Source organism: Stomoxys calcitrans, chromosome 1 (genome assembly GCF_963082655.1).
Source record: "Stomoxys calcitrans chromosome 1, idStoCalc2.1, whole genome shotgun sequence".
NCBI lineage: Eukaryota > Metazoa > Arthropoda > Insecta > Diptera > Muscidae > Stomoxys > Stomoxys calcitrans.
The window spans coordinates 260,107,348-260,126,017 of NC_081552.1; the positions used below are offsets into that span (position 1 = coordinate 260,107,348).

The following is an 18,670-nucleotide window of genomic DNA, read 5'->3' on the forward strand; positions in this document are numbered from 1 at the left end:
AATAGGACTATAACTTGATATAGCTCCAATAGCATAACAGTTCTTATTCAATATACTATGTTTGTCTAAAAAGAGATACCGAGCATAGAACTCGACAAATGCGATCCATGGTGGGAGGGTATATAAGATTCGGCCCGGCCGAACTTACCACGATCTTACATGTTTCTGATGGTCTCGCTAGGATTAGAACCCAGACGTTCAGTGTCATAGGCGGACATGCTCACCTCTGCGCTGCGTTGGCCTCCAACATGAATTATCTGTACAGCATTTCAAGCGGCTGGCTTTACCCGTTCGACCTATAAATACTTATAGCCTCCTACCATGTTGTTGTCCCATGTTTTAATTTAAAATTACAGATTTAATTTTAATTATGTTTAATTTTGGAACATTGTGTCGGAGGTATTGCCTTATATGTATATATTGGGTTGTCCAAAAAGTAATTGCGGATTTTTTAAAAGAAAGTAAATGCATTTTTAATAAAACTTAGAATGAACTTTAATCAAATATACTTTTTTTACACTTTTTTCTAAAGCAAGCTAAAAGTAACAGTTGATAACTGACAGAAGAAAGAATGCAATTAAAATGTCACAAGCTGTAAAAAAATTTGTCAACGCCGACTTTATGAAAAATCCGCAATTACTTTTTGGGCAACCCAATACATACAATATTCCCTTCCTTTTTGTTTTTTGAGCGGTAATTTCTTTTTTTTTGCTTTGAGGCTTTTTGTAGGTGTTGTCTTGTGGCATCTATGCCAACCTCCTATGTTAATAAATGTCTAGTTGGCTGTGCAACCGCCCAAGCGTGTGCTAAATGCCTAAATAATTGTGATAATTAACAAAATAATTGTGGGAATTTTGTGTTGTGTGGTTTCTGCTGATGTAGCCAGAACGCAGGGCACATCATGCCACCATGCAAATGGTAGTTGGTGTTTCACGCAAATTGCATAAAACCCTCTGGTGGTTTTCTTTTTCTACTGCAGCTTCGACGAATGGGTATTGCCTGTTTTTTTTTTTGTTCGTTAATACCTTTTTTAATTCCCCCATTCCATGGGCCTATGTTATTTGTGTGCCATGGATGTTTAGTGGTTTGGACGCAGATCCATTCTGGCACAGCAATTATGAGTTGACAATGGCATTATCAACAAAGCAATCATGTCGAGATGAAGATACAAATTTGCATTACAATTGAATAGGTAGCATTTCAATCAAATTTTTCCATTCTAGAGTTTGTCAGAGCGATTTCAGGAATTGAAATGTTTGACTTCACTAAGATGACTTGATTGAAGCTTTTAATCTGCTTGGAGCAGCGGGAATCATTCTCAGTCTGCATCTATTCATCCATTTGGATGTGAAATTGGTTGTGAAATGGTTGGACTTAAAATCAGTGAGAATACCCGATTTTATTATCATTTCGTTTTCAATTCATTTTTCACCTACTTGACCTTTTGTCGCTTCCGTTTGTGTTTGCTTCTTTGCTCATGGTATGGCTATTAACTTCAACATTGTAAGTCAAGTTTCCTGTTTATTTTTGAGCTAACATCCTCACGTCAACCCTTTTAATTACTATTGCCAATGCTGGCTTTAGTTTGAAATCTGATCCCCATTAAAAAGAAATCACATGGTCTTTTATTCATCTTCCACATTGTACTGCTTGATTTGCTTAGTTTTCTTAACATGACCGCATGATGAGGGTGCTTGCTGCACAGATTTGGCTTTTGTTAGTCTTCTTTTGTTTTTAGTGATTTTAGTTAAATTCGACATACAATTCATTTTGTCTTGTTTATGTGTCATACAATTAATCAGAATAAGACTAATCTTTGTAGATGCCTGTTTTAATCATTAAAACGAAAGAAGCAGCTTAAATTCGTGAATTTCAAGTTCCTATGAAAAATTTACTCATTTAAATTTTCTAAGAAAACTTAAAAATTCTATGAGCATTTAAATTTTCTATCAGAATTTAAATCTTATAAAAAAAAAGCAAAAAGGCATTAAGTTCGGCCGGGCCGAACTTAATACCCGCCACCTCGGGTATTTATGAAAATCCCTTTTCGGCACAATCCGGTGAAAATTGGATAACTTATGCACCCAAATTCGACACGGATATTGAGTGGGCTAATAAATATGTCACTATTGAATTTTGTATTTCAAATTTCAACAAAATCGGGTATAAATAAAGCTTTTGTGGGATTCAGATCCTTTATCGGCAGATTGGTATATATGACAGCTTTATCCAAATACAGTCCGATCTTTACCATATTTGGATCGGATAGCGGGTGTTTCAAATTTCAGCAAAAGCGGATAAAAAATAAAGCTTTTATTTGCTTCAGACCCTTTATCGGGATATCGATCTGTATGGCAGCTATATCTCAATATAGTCTCATCCGAACCATATTTGGGATGGATGTCGGGAGAACTAAGAATACCCACTGCTTCAAATTTCAGCGAAATCGGGTAATAAATAAAGCTTTTATGGGCTTCAGACCCTTTATCGCCAGATCGGTATATATGGCAGCTATATCTAAATATAGTCCGATCTGAACCACATTTGGGTCCTATGTTAGGAGGCGTAAAACTACTCAATGTTTCAAATTTCAGCGAAATCGGTTACAAAAAGGTGCTTTTATGGGCTTTAGACCCTTTATCTGGAGATCGGTCTATATGGCAGCTATACCTAAATATAGTCCGACTTGATCCATATTTAGGTCAGATATCAGGAGGCTTAAGATAACCCTCTGTTAGAAATTTCAGCGAAATCGGGTAATAAATAAAGCTTTTATGGGCTTCAGACCCTTTATCGGCAGATCGGTATATATGGCAGTTATATGTAAATATAGTCCGATCTAAACCACATTTGGGTCAGATGTCGGGAGGTCTAAAAATACTCACAGTTTCAAATTTCAGCGAAATCGAATGAAAAATAAAGCACTTATGGGCATTAGACCCTTTATCGCAAAATCGGTCTATATATCAGCTATATCCAAATATGGTCCGAATTGGCCCATTCAAGAACTGAACCAGTATGCATCAAGAAGACGTATTTGTGCCAAATTTCAACTCAATATCTCAATGTTTGAAGGGTGTGGAGTAATTACAACAGACGGACGGACAGACGTATAGACGGACCTCGTTAAATCGTCTTAGAATTTTACGACGATCCGAAATATGTATACTTTGTAGGGTAGGAAATTGATATTTCGATGTGTGGCAAACGGAATGACTAAACGAATATACCCTAGGGGTTATATTCTTACGGTGGTAGTATAAAAATCAATTTATGTTTGTTTGTTTGTGTCTTCCTTGTAGACTCAAAAACGGCTAAACCGATTTTCTTGAAATTTTCACAGATGGTCCCGTGGTGAAAATAGGGTACTATATTTTTGGATATCTGAAGGGCGAGCGGACCCTCCCCCTTACCCTAATTTTCAGAAACACAAAATCCCGACGATGGGTGGTGCGATTTAAGCGAAATTTTGTATGCTCTCTAAAAGTAACCTAAAAATGAAAATTTGGTATCCATATTTCGGATGGGGTACCTAGGGGGGCAGCCCCACCCACAAAACCTACCAAATATATATATAGACCAATCATGACAATATGGGACTCAAATGAAAGGTATTTAAGAGTAGAAAACTTATCTGATATCCAATTGTCGGACAAAGTGTTTGGGGGACCACCCCAACCCCCACAACACCCCTAAATCGAACATATTTAACTACCTTGGCAATGTAGGACTCAAATGATAGGTATTTGCGAGTAGAACACGAATTTGGTATCCAAATGTGGGACCAAGTTTCTAGCGGTGCATCCCTTCCGCAAAACACCCCCCAAACAGGACTTATTTACTGATCATGGCAATATGGGGCTCAAATGAAAGGTATTTAAGTGTAGAGTACGAATCTGATTTCCAAGTGTGGGACCAACTGTATGGGAGGCCGCCCCTTCCGAAAACAACCCCCAAAGAGGACAAATTTACGACCATAGCAATATGGGACTCAAATGAAAGGTCTTTGGGAGTAAAGCACGAATCTGATATCAATAATCGGGAAAAGTGTGTATGGGGACATCCCCCCCCCCCCCCGTAACTCCACCCATATAGGAAGTATTTGCTGACCATTAAAATATGGGAATATAATAAAAAGTATTTTAGAGTAGAACACGAATCTGATATACATTTTCAGGGCCAAGTCCCTGAACGGCCACTCCATCCCCCAAAATACTTCCGAAACCGGTCATGTTTGGGGTTTAAATAAAAGGTATTTGAGATAAGAAAACGAATTTGATATCCAATTTTGAGGCCAATGACAATATATTGGTTGCCCCAAAAGTTCATTCTAAGTTTTATTAAAAATGCATTTACTTTCTTTTAAAAAATCCGCAATTACTTTTTGGGCACCCCAATATATATATATATATATTTTCAGGGCTAAGTGTTTGGGGGACCACCCCACTCCTCAAAACACCCCTCAATCGGGCATATTTACCAACCACGTCATTGTGGGGCTCAAATGAAAGGTGTTGGGGGTCTACGCCTACCCTAAAACACCTCACAAACAACAATTATTTACTGACCATCGCAATATGGGGCTCCAATAAAGGTATTTGGGACTAGAATACGAATCTGATATCCGAATGTGGGACCATGTATTTCGGGCACCGCGCCTTTCCCAAAACACCCCCCAAAGAGTATAAATATTGGGACCAATTGTTTGAGGACGCCTCATCCCATAAACTCCTTTTAAACCTGGTTCAGCTAGTAGAAGTATAAACATGTTAAAAATTGTATAACAATTATAAATTTTTAGTATAACAGTTTTAAAAATTGTATAACAGTTAAAAAAAAATTACAACTCCAAAATGTTTTGTTAAGTCCAAAAAACATGGTTATAATGGTGCAGTATTTGTTTTTTATTAATTCTTATCCATTATTGTTTGCCTTTAAAGAGATATCGGGCAAAGAACTTGACAAATTTGATCCATTTGTGAGGGTAAATACGATTCGGCACGGCCGAACTTAGCAAGCTTTTATTCGTTTTTATTATTATTCTTCGAGAATTTATCTGAATTTTCATATGAAAAAAAGTTAATAAAAATTATGTATTGAAGACTGCTGGTTTTTTAGAGTGTATAACAGTTATAAAATTTTGTATAACAGTTTCAAAAATTTAATAAGAATTGAAAAAGTTTGTATTGCAGTTTTTTAAAATTGTATAACGGATTTAAAAATTACATCATTTTAGAAAAAATTAGTTTTGTTGGATAAAATGGTTGTAATGGTGTAATATTGGTTTTTATACCCACCACCGAAGGATGGGGGTATATTCATTTTGTCATTCCGTTTGCAACACATCGAAATATCCATTTCCGACCCTATAAAGTATATATATTCTTGATCAGCGTAAAAATCTAAGACGATCTAGACATGTCCGTCCGTCTGTCCGTCTGTCTGTTGAAATCACGCTACAGCCTTTAAAAATAGAGATATTGAGCTGAAACTTTGCACAGATTCTTTTTTTGTCCATAAGCAGGTTAAGTTCGAAGATGGGCTATATCGGACTATATCTTGATATAGCCCCCATATAGACCGATCGGCCGATTTAGAGTCTTAGGCCCATAAAAGCCACATTTATGGTACGATTTTGCTGAAATTTTGGACAGTGAGTTGTGTTAGGCCCTTCGACATCCTCCGTGAATTTGGCTCAGATCGGTCCAGATTTGGATATAGCTGCCATATAGACCGATATGCCAGTTTAGGGTCTAAGTCCCATAAAAGTCACATTTATTATCCGATTTCGCTGAAATTTGGGACAGTGAGTTGTGTTAGGCCCTTCGACATCCTCCGTCAATTTGGCTCAGATCGGTTCAGATTTGGATATAGCTGCCATATAGACCGATCATCCGATTTAGGGTCTAAGTCCCACAAAAGCCACATTTATTATCCGATCTTGCTGAAATTTGAGACAGTAAGTTGTGTTATGCCTTTCGACATCTTTCTTCAATTTGTACCAAATCGGTTCAGATTTGGATATAGCTGCCATATAGACCGATTTCTTGATTTATGGTTTTTGGCCCATAAAATGCTTATTTATTATCCGATGTCACCAAAATTTGGGACAGTGAGTTAAGTTAAACCCCTTGACATACTTCTGCAATATCGCACAGATCGGTTCAGATTTGGATATAGCTGCCATATTGGCCGATATCTACGTTTTAGGTTTTGGGGCCATAAAAGACGCATTTATTGCCCGATGTCGCTGAAATTTGAGACAGTGAGTTCGGTTAGGCTCTTCGAAGTCCTTCTTCAATTTTGTCCAGATCGGTCGAGATTTGAATATAGCTGCCATATAGACCGATATCGCGATTTAAGGTCTTGGCCCCATAAAAGCCGCATTTATAATCCGATTTCACTGAAATTTGACACAGTGACTTATGTTAGGCTTTTCGACATCCGTGTCGTATATGGTTCAGATCGGTTTATTTTTAGATATAGCTAGTGTACTTTTAGTATTTGGTCCAAATCGGAACATATTTTGATATAACTGATATGGGACATAAGGTATGAAATTTCCACCGAATTTTGATGAAAGGTGGTTTACATATATTCCCGAGGTGGTGGGTATCCATATATTCCCGAGGTGGTGGGTATTCGGCCGGGCCGAACTTAACGCCTTTTTACTTGTTATAATTATTCTAGAAGAATTTTTTGGAATTTTCATTTAAAAAAACCACGTATCTCTTAAAAATGCATGCTAAAATCAGATAAAACAGTTTTAAATATTTGAAATAAGAGTATAACAATTTTAAAATTTGTATAACAGTTATAAATGGTTAGTATAACAGTTTTAAAAATTGTATAACAGTTTCAAAAAAATTACAACTCTTCTCCAAAATGATTTGTTAAGTCCAAAAATCATGGTTATAATGGTGCAGTATTTGTTTTTTTATTAATAAAACGCTGTCTTTATGTATTAAACCCCTTTCACATTACTTTTTCTCTATAGTGACCCACATTCATTCCTATTTTTAAGATTTTCTGCAATTTGCTTTTATTTCCATTTTTCTTGCAAACATTTCAAGTGCTTGTCAAATATATATATACAAACACTACTTATCATTCAAGTTCACGATATTTGGTGTGTTCCTCTTCCTTTTTGATCAGAGATGTGTGCCTTTGGTTCTAATTTTCGCTTTGCATCATTATCTGTAGTAAACAGTTATTTTTGTATACATGATGACAACGTACATCATTCACAGCAATTTCCATTTCCAAAGCCAGGGCACATTGCCACATAGCCATCATCATGATGATCAGCGTTATTGTCATCATCATAGTTGTAGTAGTAGTAGTCGTCGTCTTCATGTTCTAAATGAGAAGCATACCCATCTCTTCTGTCCAGTCTCCTAGTTTTTGTCGATTTATTTCTGGTTGTCCACTTTGGGCAGGCTTCCTTTCTTTCCTGAGTGTGCCATCACCATATCACCATGCACTAAATCTAGATTTATGACTACTCGTCCGACTGCCAAGCAACTACTGATGACGACTGAGTGGCAGTTGGGCTGCAGTGACCACTGGCAAATGCTTGTGGTGGCACTGGGCAGAGGACTACTGATGGACGAAAATCCGAAATGTATACAGGCACTTAAATTTGCTTTTAAAGTCTCGTAAAATACAGCAGCTGACTAACTACTGACCCTCATCTTAAAGTGCCTCTTTTTTTTGCAAAACTAATCTATGGACAGCAGCGGCAGTGACAGTGGCAGTGGAAGCGCTGGCGTCAGCAGCCACATGCAAGCCAATCGTCCATTCATTCATTCATTCCCATCTGACCCACCATTCTGTTTCTCTTCTATCGGCTTATCAGATCAGATCCAAGCATAAGCACTCTCCATATGGTGCACACACACACACACACATTAGAATCACTTGAGTGCTGTTGCTGGACCTCGCCTCCAGCACTTCTCAATCGCAAAATCTTGGTCGAGCTGATGATTCTGTTGATAATTCGCGCTGATGCCCTTAAGCTGATAACCGAGCTGTTGCTGATTCGAATTCTGATGGCTGATGGCGTTGGCGATTTTTCGTTCATGTTCAATTGAATTGTAGGCGTTTAAAGTTAAATGATTTTGCGTTTGCCAAGTCTCTAAAACGACAGTTGGTCATTACCTATCTCCTGAGCTGGGCAAAAAGAAAAAAAAAAAAAAAAAACATAGATAGACAAAGTATGGCGATGTTATGCCAGAGCGTCAACAATAAAATGCCACAATTGTCTATCGCCTGGAAAAAAGTCTTGCCTGCAGCTCACAACATTTTGTTGTTGTTTTGAGTTTGGAGGAAATAAAGCACGTGTCGCAAATGTGCTCAAAACCAATTGTCCCATTTCGAATTGAATAGCTTTTCAATTTTCAATTGATGGCTAGTTAAAGTGTCATCTGGGGGTTCGTAATAAATTTTTACACCAAACTGTTAGCAAAGAATCAAAAAAAAAAAAAAATCAAGCTGCGAAGTTAAGAAGAAAAAACACATCAAGCGTTAGAATTAAGGATGATATTTATGTCCTTAGGGAGACGAATGAATAATGACAAAAGCAACCGGATATGACTTACAACAAGACGCTCTTGTCAACACGTATCAAGTAGTGCCCCCCCCCCACCTTTGAAATGTTTCAATGGGAAACAAGTAAGAGCGTGCCAAGTTTGGCTGGGCCGAATCTTATATACCCTCCACCATGGATCGCATTTGTCGAGTTCTATGCGCGTATCTCTGTTTGAGGCAAACAAAAAATATATCATGTTATAGTCCAATTCGGACCGTAAATGAATGCTCAACATTGTAGAGGTCATTGTGTAATATTTCGGTTTATTTGGATAAGAATTGCGCCTTGTAGGGGCTCAAGAAGCAAAATCGGGAGATCGGTTTATATGGGAGCTATATCAAGCTATTGATCGATTCAGACCATATTAGACAAGTATGTTGAGGGTCATGAGAGAAGGTGTTGTACAAAATTTCTGCCAAATCGGATGAGAATTGCGCCCTCTAGAGGCTCAAGAAGTCATGATCCAAGATCGGTTTATATGGCAGCTATATCAGATTATGAACTGATTTGAATCATACTTAGCACAATTATTGGAAGTCGTAGCAGAACACCTCATGCAAAATTTCAGCCAAATCGGATGAGAATTGCGCCCTCTAGAGGCTCAAGAAGTCAAGATTCAAGATCGGTTTATATGGCAGCTATATCAAAACGTGGGCAGTTTTGAACCAAACTTAGCGCACTTGTTGGAAGTGATACCAAAAGACTACGAGCAAAATATCAGTCAAATCGGACGAGAATTGCGCCCTCCAGCGGCTCAAGAAGCCAAGATCCCAGATCGGTTTATATGACAGCTATATCAGGTTATGAACCGATTTGAATCATACTTAGCACAGTTGTTGGAAGTGAAACCAAAACACCTCATGCAAAATTTCAGCCAAATCGGATGACAATTGCGCCCTCAAGAGGCTCAAAAAGTCAAGATCCAAGATCGGTTTATATGGCAGCTATACCAAAACATGAATCGATTTGAACCATACTTAGCACAGTTGTTAGAAGTCATGACGACACACCACGTGCAAAATTTCAGTCAAATCGGATGATAATTGCGCCCTCTAGAGGCTCAAGAAGTCAAGATCCAAGATCGGTTTATATGGCAGCTTTACCAACACATGAACCGATTTGAACCATACTTAGCACAGTTGTTGAAAGTAATACCGAAAAACTACGTGCGAAATTTCAGTCAAATTGGACGAGAATTGCGCCCTCTAGAGTTTCAAGAAGCCCTCAAGAAGCTCAAGAGGTCAAGATCACAGTTCGGTTTATATGGCAGCTATATCAGGTTATGTACCGATTTGCGCCATACTTGGCACAGTTATTGGAAGTCGTAACAGAACTCCTCATGCAAAATTTCAGCCAAATCGAACGAGAATTGCGCCCTCTATAGGCTCACGAAGTCAAGATCCCAGGTAGGTTTATATGGCAGCTATATCAGGTTATTTATCGATTTGCGCCCTACTTAGCACAGTTGTTGGAGGTGATACCGAAACACTACGTGCAAAGCTCACGAGCTCTAGAAGCTCAAGAAGTCAAGATCCAAGATCGGTTTATATGGCAGCTTTATCAAAACATGTAACGATTTGGCCCAACCGACCTGCACTAACAAAAAGTATTTTTGCAAAATTTTAAGCGGCTAGCTTTACTCCTTCGGAAGTTAGTTTGCTTTCGACATAGAAACGGACGGACGGACAGACGGACGGACATGGCTGAGATCTCAGACGCATATTTCGAGGTGTTACAAACCGAATGACGAAATTAGTATACTCCCATCCTATGGTGGAGGGTATAAAAAAGCTGAATGATATGAAGTCATTGATAAAAATGGCATGTGTTCTTCTTTCTTAAAAAACACATAAGCGTATCTTTTCCTAGAATTTTTTGTCATTAAATTTTTAGGCTTTCGATTTTGTAAATCTTTAACAAAAGTGAGTGAGATGTACAACCGCTATAACAAATCGAGTTTCGTATATATGTATTAGGCTGTCCCATGCTAGAAAGGAGCCAATTTTTTCCCCTACCCTCTAAGCACTCCATTTGTTTCCCTTTGGATCCCAATGAGCAAAAAAGGAAATGTTATGGCGATGGGTCCGTGCCGACATAACGTATAGAGCAGGATGAGCTTGATGATGAGTTTCTATCTGTCTATTTGTAGAGATGGGCGATGGGTAAATACCCAAAAGGTATTTACCCGTTAGATTGGATAAATACCCGGGTATTTACCCATTTATACCCAAAAGCTCGGTTTTTATAATTTTGCAGATATCTTGGGTATAAAAATATTTTTAAAAAAAATTTTGATGATTTCGTATTCTTTGTATGTAAACCTAACCTTCTGATCTCATAAAATCGGATTTTAGTTATACATAGCCGCTATATAGACTGATCTCCAGACTTAAAGTCTTGAGGCAATGAATTGGTCATTTTTCATCCGATTTCGATGAAATTTGTCACAGTGAGTTCTGGAGAACCCTTATTCATTTATGTGAAGTGCGTTTCAGATCGGACTATATTTGGATATAGCTGCCCTAAGACCGACCATCCGATCTCCCGATATAGGGTGGCCTCAATACCCTATATCGGGAGATCGGGTGGTTGATCCATTTATTACCCGAATTCGATGAAATTTGGCACACTGTGTTCTGGTACATCCCTACCCATTCCTGTCAAATGTGGTACAGATCCGACCATATTTGGATATAGATCTCCCGATATTGTGTAATGAGTCTATAAAAGAAGCATTTTTCATCCTATTTTATTGAAATTTGGCACCGCGAGTTCCGGTACCCTTCTAAACCTTTTTGTTGAATATCGTCCAGATCAGACCATATTTGGATATAGCTGCCATATATAACGATCTCCCGATATTGTGTAATGAGCCCATAAAACGAGCATTTTTCATCCGATTTTGATGAAAGCAGTGCGTTTTGGCATCCCTCTTAACCTTTTTGTTGAATATCGTCTAGATTGGGCCAATCTTTGTTTGTTTGTTTGTTTGTTTGTTTGTTTGTTTGTTTGTTTGTTTGTTTGTTTGTTTGTTTGTTTGTTTGTTTGTTTGTTTGTTTGTTTGTTTGTTTGTTTGTTTGTTTGTTTGTTTGTTTGTTTGTTTGTTTGTTTGTTTGTTTGTTTGTTTGTTTGTTTGTTTGTTTGTTTGTTTGTTTGTTTGTTTGTTTGTTTGTTTGTTTGTTTGTTTGTTTGTTTATTTGTTTGTTTGTGTGTTCAGGAATGGATGAACCGGAATGGCTGAACCGAAATTTTCACAGATGGTGCATAATGATCCCGTGATAAAAATAGGGTACTACATTTTTTTATATCTGAAGGGGGGGGGGGGGGGGGGCGGCGGACCCTCCCCCTTACCCTAATTTTCAGAAACGCCATATCTCGGTGATGGGTGGTGCGATTTAAGCGAAATTTTGTGTGCTCTCATATAGTACCCTAAAAATTCAAATTTGGTATCCAAATTTGGGATGGGGTACGAAGGGGGGCCGCCCCATCTTTCAACCTACCAAATATATATTTACACCAATCACGAAAATATGGGACTCAAAGGAAAGGTATTTAGGATAAGAAAACGTATCTGATATCCAAATGTCGGACCAAATGTTGGGGGGGCTACCCCAACCCCCAAAACACCCCTAAATCGGACATATTTACCGACCATGGTAATATGTGACTCAAATGAAAGGTATTTGCGAGTAGAATACGAATCTGATATCCAAATGCGGGACCACGATTCTGGGGGTACACCCCTCCCCCAAAACACCCCCAAACAAGACTTATTTACTGACCATAGGAATATGGGGCTTAAATAAAAGGTATTTGTGGGTAGAATACGAATCTGATATCCAATTGTCGGACAAAGTGTTAGGGGGACCACCCCAAGCCCCAAAACCCCTTAAATCGGACATATTTACCGATCATGGCAATATGGGGCTCAAATGAAAGGTATTTGCGAGTAGAATACGAATCTTAAATCCAAATGTGGGACCACGATTCTGGGGGTCCACCCCTCCCCCAAGACACCCCCCAAACAGGACTCATTTACCGACTATGGCAATATGGGACTCAAATGAAAGGTATTTGCGAGTACAATACGAATCTGATATGTGGAACCAAGTTTCCCCAAAAATACCCCCCAAACTGGACTTATTTACTGACCATGGCAATATGGGGCTTAAATAAAAGGTATTTGAATGTAGAGTTAGAATCAGATATCCAAATGTGGGACCAAGTGTTTGGGCGGCCGCCTCTCCCCAAAAACATTCCCCCAAGGGGGAAATTTACGACCATAGCAATATGGGGCTCAAATGAAAGATCTTTGGGATTAAAGCACGAATCTGATATCAATATTCGGGAAAACGTGTCTATGGGGCCACCACACCCCCACAACCCCACCCAAATTGTAAGTATTTGCTGACTATTGCAATATGAGGCTCAAATAAGAGGGTTTTTAGAGTAGAACACTAATCCGATATATATTGTCAAGGTCAACTCACTGAGTGGCCGCCCATCCCCCAAACCACCCCCCAAGCCGGTCATGTTTGTCGACTATGGAAATATGGGGCTTGAATTAAAGGTATTTGGGAGTAGACCACGTATCTGATAACAACATTTTTGGGAGTAGACCACATATCTGATATCACTATTAGGAACCAACTGCCTAGGGGACTTCCCACCACTATAATAACCCCCAAATCGGACGTATTTGCTCACCAAGACATTTTGGGTCTTAAAGAGAGTGGAGCTAAATATATATAGTTTTTAGAGTCAATACCCCAAACCGGATATATTAGCCGACTTTTGCAATAAGAAGTTTAAGTGAGATTAGAAAACGAATTTGATATCCAATTTTGAGACCAATGGCAATAAGGGGTTCATATATATGATATATGAGAATAGAGCCCGTTGTTGATATATTTCCCGGGCTTGGTGTTTGGGGACCATTCCAATCACCAAAACACCCCTAAATCGGGCATATTTACCCACCATGTCAATGTAGAACTTAAATGAAAGGAATTTAGGGGATAGAGCAAGAATTGATACCCACTTTCGGGACCAATTTTCTGGTGGTCTACCCCTTTCTCAAAAAACCCCATAAACAGCAATTTTTTCGTGACCCTCGCAGTATGGGGCTCAAATAAAGGTATTTGGGAGTAGAATATGAATGCGAATGTAAGTTTTGAAAGCACGTGTGTGTTGTCATCCTCAAAACAGAGTGTGAGTGGTAATAATTTTTGCCCTTTAAATTTTATGAAATTCTGTTGGCCTTGAGCAAATTAAAAGTTGCCTTCCCACAAAACACAAACCATGACATACATTTATAATTTAAGCCTTTATTGAATGAAAGTTTTTCTTCAAAGTGTTCTGGTGAATCTTTGTTGCTCTAATTACATGCTCGTTGACAAGGAATAACTGCAAAGCTTTTGAGTATTGACATCAATTAAGATAATTTATTCTTATTCGTTTTTTCTTCCCAAAGAATTTGATGATAAAATGTAAATGATTTCTTTTCATATCTTTTCGTTTTAGGTTTTTGGTTCTTAACAAATAAGTAAGTATTTCAGTGGAATGCGATTTTAATTATGTATATGACATTTGTATTTTTCGGTAATCTCAGCTAATTATGAAATTCATAGGAATTTTTTTTTTGCAAGAAGCTTACATTATTTATTAGGTAAAGGTTATAGCAATAAGTAAATATTTCAATTCCTTGGAATAGATAGGTCTAATCGAGTTACGATGTCATAAGATGGGACTAATTTCATAACAATACAAAGGATAGCCCCAGCTCCCAAATAAACCGATTTGAAAACCCGTAAGGAAAGGCAAAAGTCGGGCGGTGCCGACTGTATAATACCCTACCCCTACCCAATAAGTACAATGTGGCAGCTATATCCAATTCTGAACCAATTTTGATAGACCTCAGTAGATGTTTTCCTGGCTAATATGCTAAAAAAAAAACAATAACTACGGTTGACAAATGACAAGATTATTGAAAATTATCCAAACTTCTCAGATATTGTGGTAGTCGTGAAGGAAAGCGTTGTGCAAAATCTCGACAACATTGGTCAACAAATGCGCTGGCAGTGACTCTTGGAGTGAAAATCGGGCAATGTACATATATGACAGCTATATCTAAATCTGGACCGATTTCTAGGAAATTCCCCAGTAATATGAAGAGCCCTAAGAAGATCTCTCCGGCTGAATTTCAAGAGAATCGGTTAACTAATGAGCACTTTATTCCAATATTTCTCAAAATCAGACGATCATATATATGGGAGCTATATCTAAATCTGAACCGATTTTGAGAAAACTTCTCCGATAGTGTGGTAGTCGTCGAGAAAAGCGATGTGCAAAATTTCGGCAATATTGGTCAACAAATGCGCTTGCAGTGACTCTTGGAGTGAAAATCGGGCGATGTACATATATGACAGCTATATCTAAATCTGAACCGATTTCTATGAAATTCACCAGTAACGTCGATAGTCGAGAGAAAATCCTTCTTGCCAAATTTCAAGAGAATCGGCTAACAAATGATCATTTTACTGCATTATTATTGCAAATTGGACGAACATATATATGTGGAAGCTATATCCAAATCTGAACCGATTTCCAAATTCAATAGGCTTCGTCTCTAGGCCGAAAAGCATGCAAATGCAAATTTTGCCCATGAACATTCCACTAAGAAACAGGTGCAAACTTCTCACATATCAATGCGTACAGTCCGATTCAAATTTAACCTCAATGATAACGGGCCCTTCCTTTTTTAGCCAAGTCCGAACGGTGTGCCGCAGTGCGAAACCTCTTTGGAGAGAAGTTTAACATGGCATAATGCCTCACAAATGTTGCCGGCATTAGGAGGGGAAAACCACCACTGGATATTTTTTCTGATGGTCTCGCCAGGATTCGAACCCAGGCGTTCAGCGTCATAGGCGGACATGTTAACCTCTGCGCTACGGTGGCCTCCAATGCTACATAGGGCAATGTGTCAAATTTAAGCGAAATCGGATTAAAAATGTGCCTTTTATGGGGCCAAGACTTTAAATCGAGATATTGGTATATATGGCAGCTATATCCAAATCTGAACTGATCTGGGCCAAAATTTAGAAAAGTGACGAAGAGCCTAACACAACTCACTGTCCCAAATTTCGGCGAAATTGGACAATAAATGCGCCTTCTATGGTCCCAAAACCTTATAAATAGAGATCGGTCTATGTAGCAGCTATATCCAAAACTAGACCGATCGGAGCCAAATTGAAGAGGAATATAGAAGAGCCTAACTTAACTCTTTTTCCCAAATTTCGGCGAAATCGGACAATAAATGCGCCTTTTATGGGCCCAAAATCTTAAATCGAGAGAAGGGTCTATATGGGAGCTACATCCAAATCTGGACCGATCTGTGCCATATTGCAGAACTATGTCGAAGGGCCTAACTTAAGTCACAGTCCCAAATTTCGATGACATCGGACAATAAATGCACCTTTTATGATCCCAAAACCTTATATCTAGAGAACGGTCTATATGGCATCTAAAGGGTGATTTTTTTGAGGTTAGGATTTTCATGCATTAGTATTTGACAGATCACGTGGGATTTCAGACATGGTGTCAAAGAGAAAGATGCTCAGTATGCTTTGACATTTCATCATGAATAGACTTACTAACGAGCAACGCTTGCAAATCATTGAATTTTATTACCAAAATCAGTGTTCGATTCGAAATGTGTTCAAATTTTGACAAATTTTGTTCAGCGATGAGGCTCATTTCTGGTTTATATCCAAATCTGGAGCGATATGTACCATATTGCAGAAGGATGTCAAGGGGCTTAGGTTAGGTCACTGTCCCAAATTTCGATAACATTAGACAATAAATGCGCCTTTTATGGGCCCAAAACCTTATATCAAGAGATCGGTCTATATGGCAGCTATATCCAAACCTGGACCGATCTGTGCCGTATTGCAGAACTATATTGAGGGGCCTAACTTTAGTCACTGACTCAAATTTCGACGACATCGGACAATAAATGCGACTTTTATGGGCCCAAAACCCTAAATCGAGAGATCGGTCTATATGACAGCTATATCCAAAACTGGACCAATCTGTGCCATATTGCAGAACTGTGTTGAGGGGCCTAACATAAGTCACTGACCCAAATTTCGACTACATCGGACAATAAATGCGCCTTTTATGGGCAAAAAAACATTAATAGAGAGATCGGTCTATATGGCAGCTATATCCAAAACTGGACCGATCTGTGCCATATTGCAGAACTATGTTGAGGGGCCTAACATAAGTCACTGACCCAAATTTCGACAACATCGGACAATAAATGCGCCGTTTATGGGCCCAAATCCTTAAATCGAGAGATCGATCTATATTGCAGCTATATTGAAATCTGGACCGATCTGGGCCATATTGCAGAAAGATGTCGTGGGATCTAACTTAAGTCACTGTCCCTAATTTCAGCAAAATCGGATAATAAATGTGGCTTTTATGGGCCTAAGACCCTAAATCGGCCGATCGGTCTATATGGGGGCTATATCAAGATATAGTCTGATATAGCCCATCTTCGAGCTTAACCTGCTTATGGACAAAAAAAGATTCTGTGCAAAGTTTCAGCTCAATATCTCTATTTTAAAGAGTGTAGCGTGATTTTAGCAGACAAATGGACGGACATGGCTAGATCGTCTTGAATTTTTACTTTGAACAAGAATATATACTTTATGGGGTCGGAAATGGATATTTCCATGTATTGCAAACGAAATGACAAAATGAATGCACCCCCATCCTTCTTTGGTGGGTATAAAAATGATTATTTCCATTTGGAACCACAATGAGGGGACTGCCCTTCCCCCCCACGAAATTAAATCCTGGCTACGGGCCTGCCTCCCACATAAATCGATCTCCTGTTTAGACTTCTTGAACCCCTGGAAACCGTATTTGTTATTCAATTTGGCTGAAATTTTGTCCGGAGTCTGGTGTGCCAAGTACGGTACAAATCGGTCTATAACCTGATATAGCTTCCATATAAACCGATCTTCCGATTATCTTGTACGGGCCCTAGAAACATCAGTTTTGCCTGATTTTCAGCAACTTGGTACGAAAAATATTCACATGTCTTCAGCTGAGTTTATTTGTGGAAACTTTTACAGAATCCATGGTGGTGCATTCCCAAGATTCCGCACGGCCCAACCCAGCACATTTTTACTTGTTAGAGATCCAACGTGTTTTGCACAGATAGATGGACGTAAGGGCATGCCATGTGTGACTTGTAAACGGAATGACAAAATTAATGTACCCATTGTCCTTTGGTGGTGGTTATAAAAAGCCATAGCTTCATTACAATGATATAACTTTTTTTTATTTATTTTGCTGCCACAATTACATCATTCTCTTAAAACTCAAAATCCCATCAATAATGTTTTGATTCAATAAATTCAAGAGCTTTTATATCTGGCTTAATGCTATTTGAATAATAAATTGTATCGTTAAGTAGGTGTAATGGGAAATGTCAACATCGATTATTAAAAGCCGACATATAGATGTCACTGACAGAGTCATCAAGTTCTGGTTTATCGTTATCGGCCATGTGTGTGGGAAATTTAATGATGCATAGGGGGGAATGGGAAATGGGAAATGGCCATGTCTGTTTATCAACTGCAAATATTGATTTGGAGCCATTGCCGCTCAACTAATTAAGAGAGTGGATTGAGTATTGATTGACTGTTTGACTTTCCAGGAAATTATGAAATTATTACGACGTGCTAATACAGTAGCTACCACTCATCATATCGGTAGGTTAAGGGCATTTTAAAACTACCACAAAAACCTTTGAAGTAGAAAATTATGGAAATTTTGCTTTATATTCCCTGAAGTAGCCGACGGAGAGCTTAAACAGGATCGTTGGGGTAAAATTGCTGTGCATCGATAAAATTACATCATGGCCACTGGTTATTTATTGCCATTTTTGCCACTTGCCCATGTATTCGGCTCATGTCATTGCAAATTTCATTACACATGAATATTTAATAGTTGGAGGCGAACGCATGAAATAAATGCAAATTGTTAATGAATTGTTAACAACATTGA

General features: G+C 38.5%; 1 protein-coding gene across 2 annotated transcripts in view; it reads left to right on the top strand.

Annotated features, from left to right (window-relative positions):
• Positions 1-18,670, top strand: part of LOC106091665 (bumetanide-sensitive sodium-(potassium)-chloride cotransporter) — a 214,958-nt gene that overhangs the window by 20,606 nt on the left and 175,682 nt on the right. For both annotated transcript variants that reach the window (XM_013258268.2, XM_013258271.2), the window contains exon 2: positions 14,114-14,135. The gene's annotated coding sequence lies outside the window, so the exon portion shown is untranslated. The remainder of the gene's footprint in view (positions 1-14,113; positions 14,136-18,670) is intronic.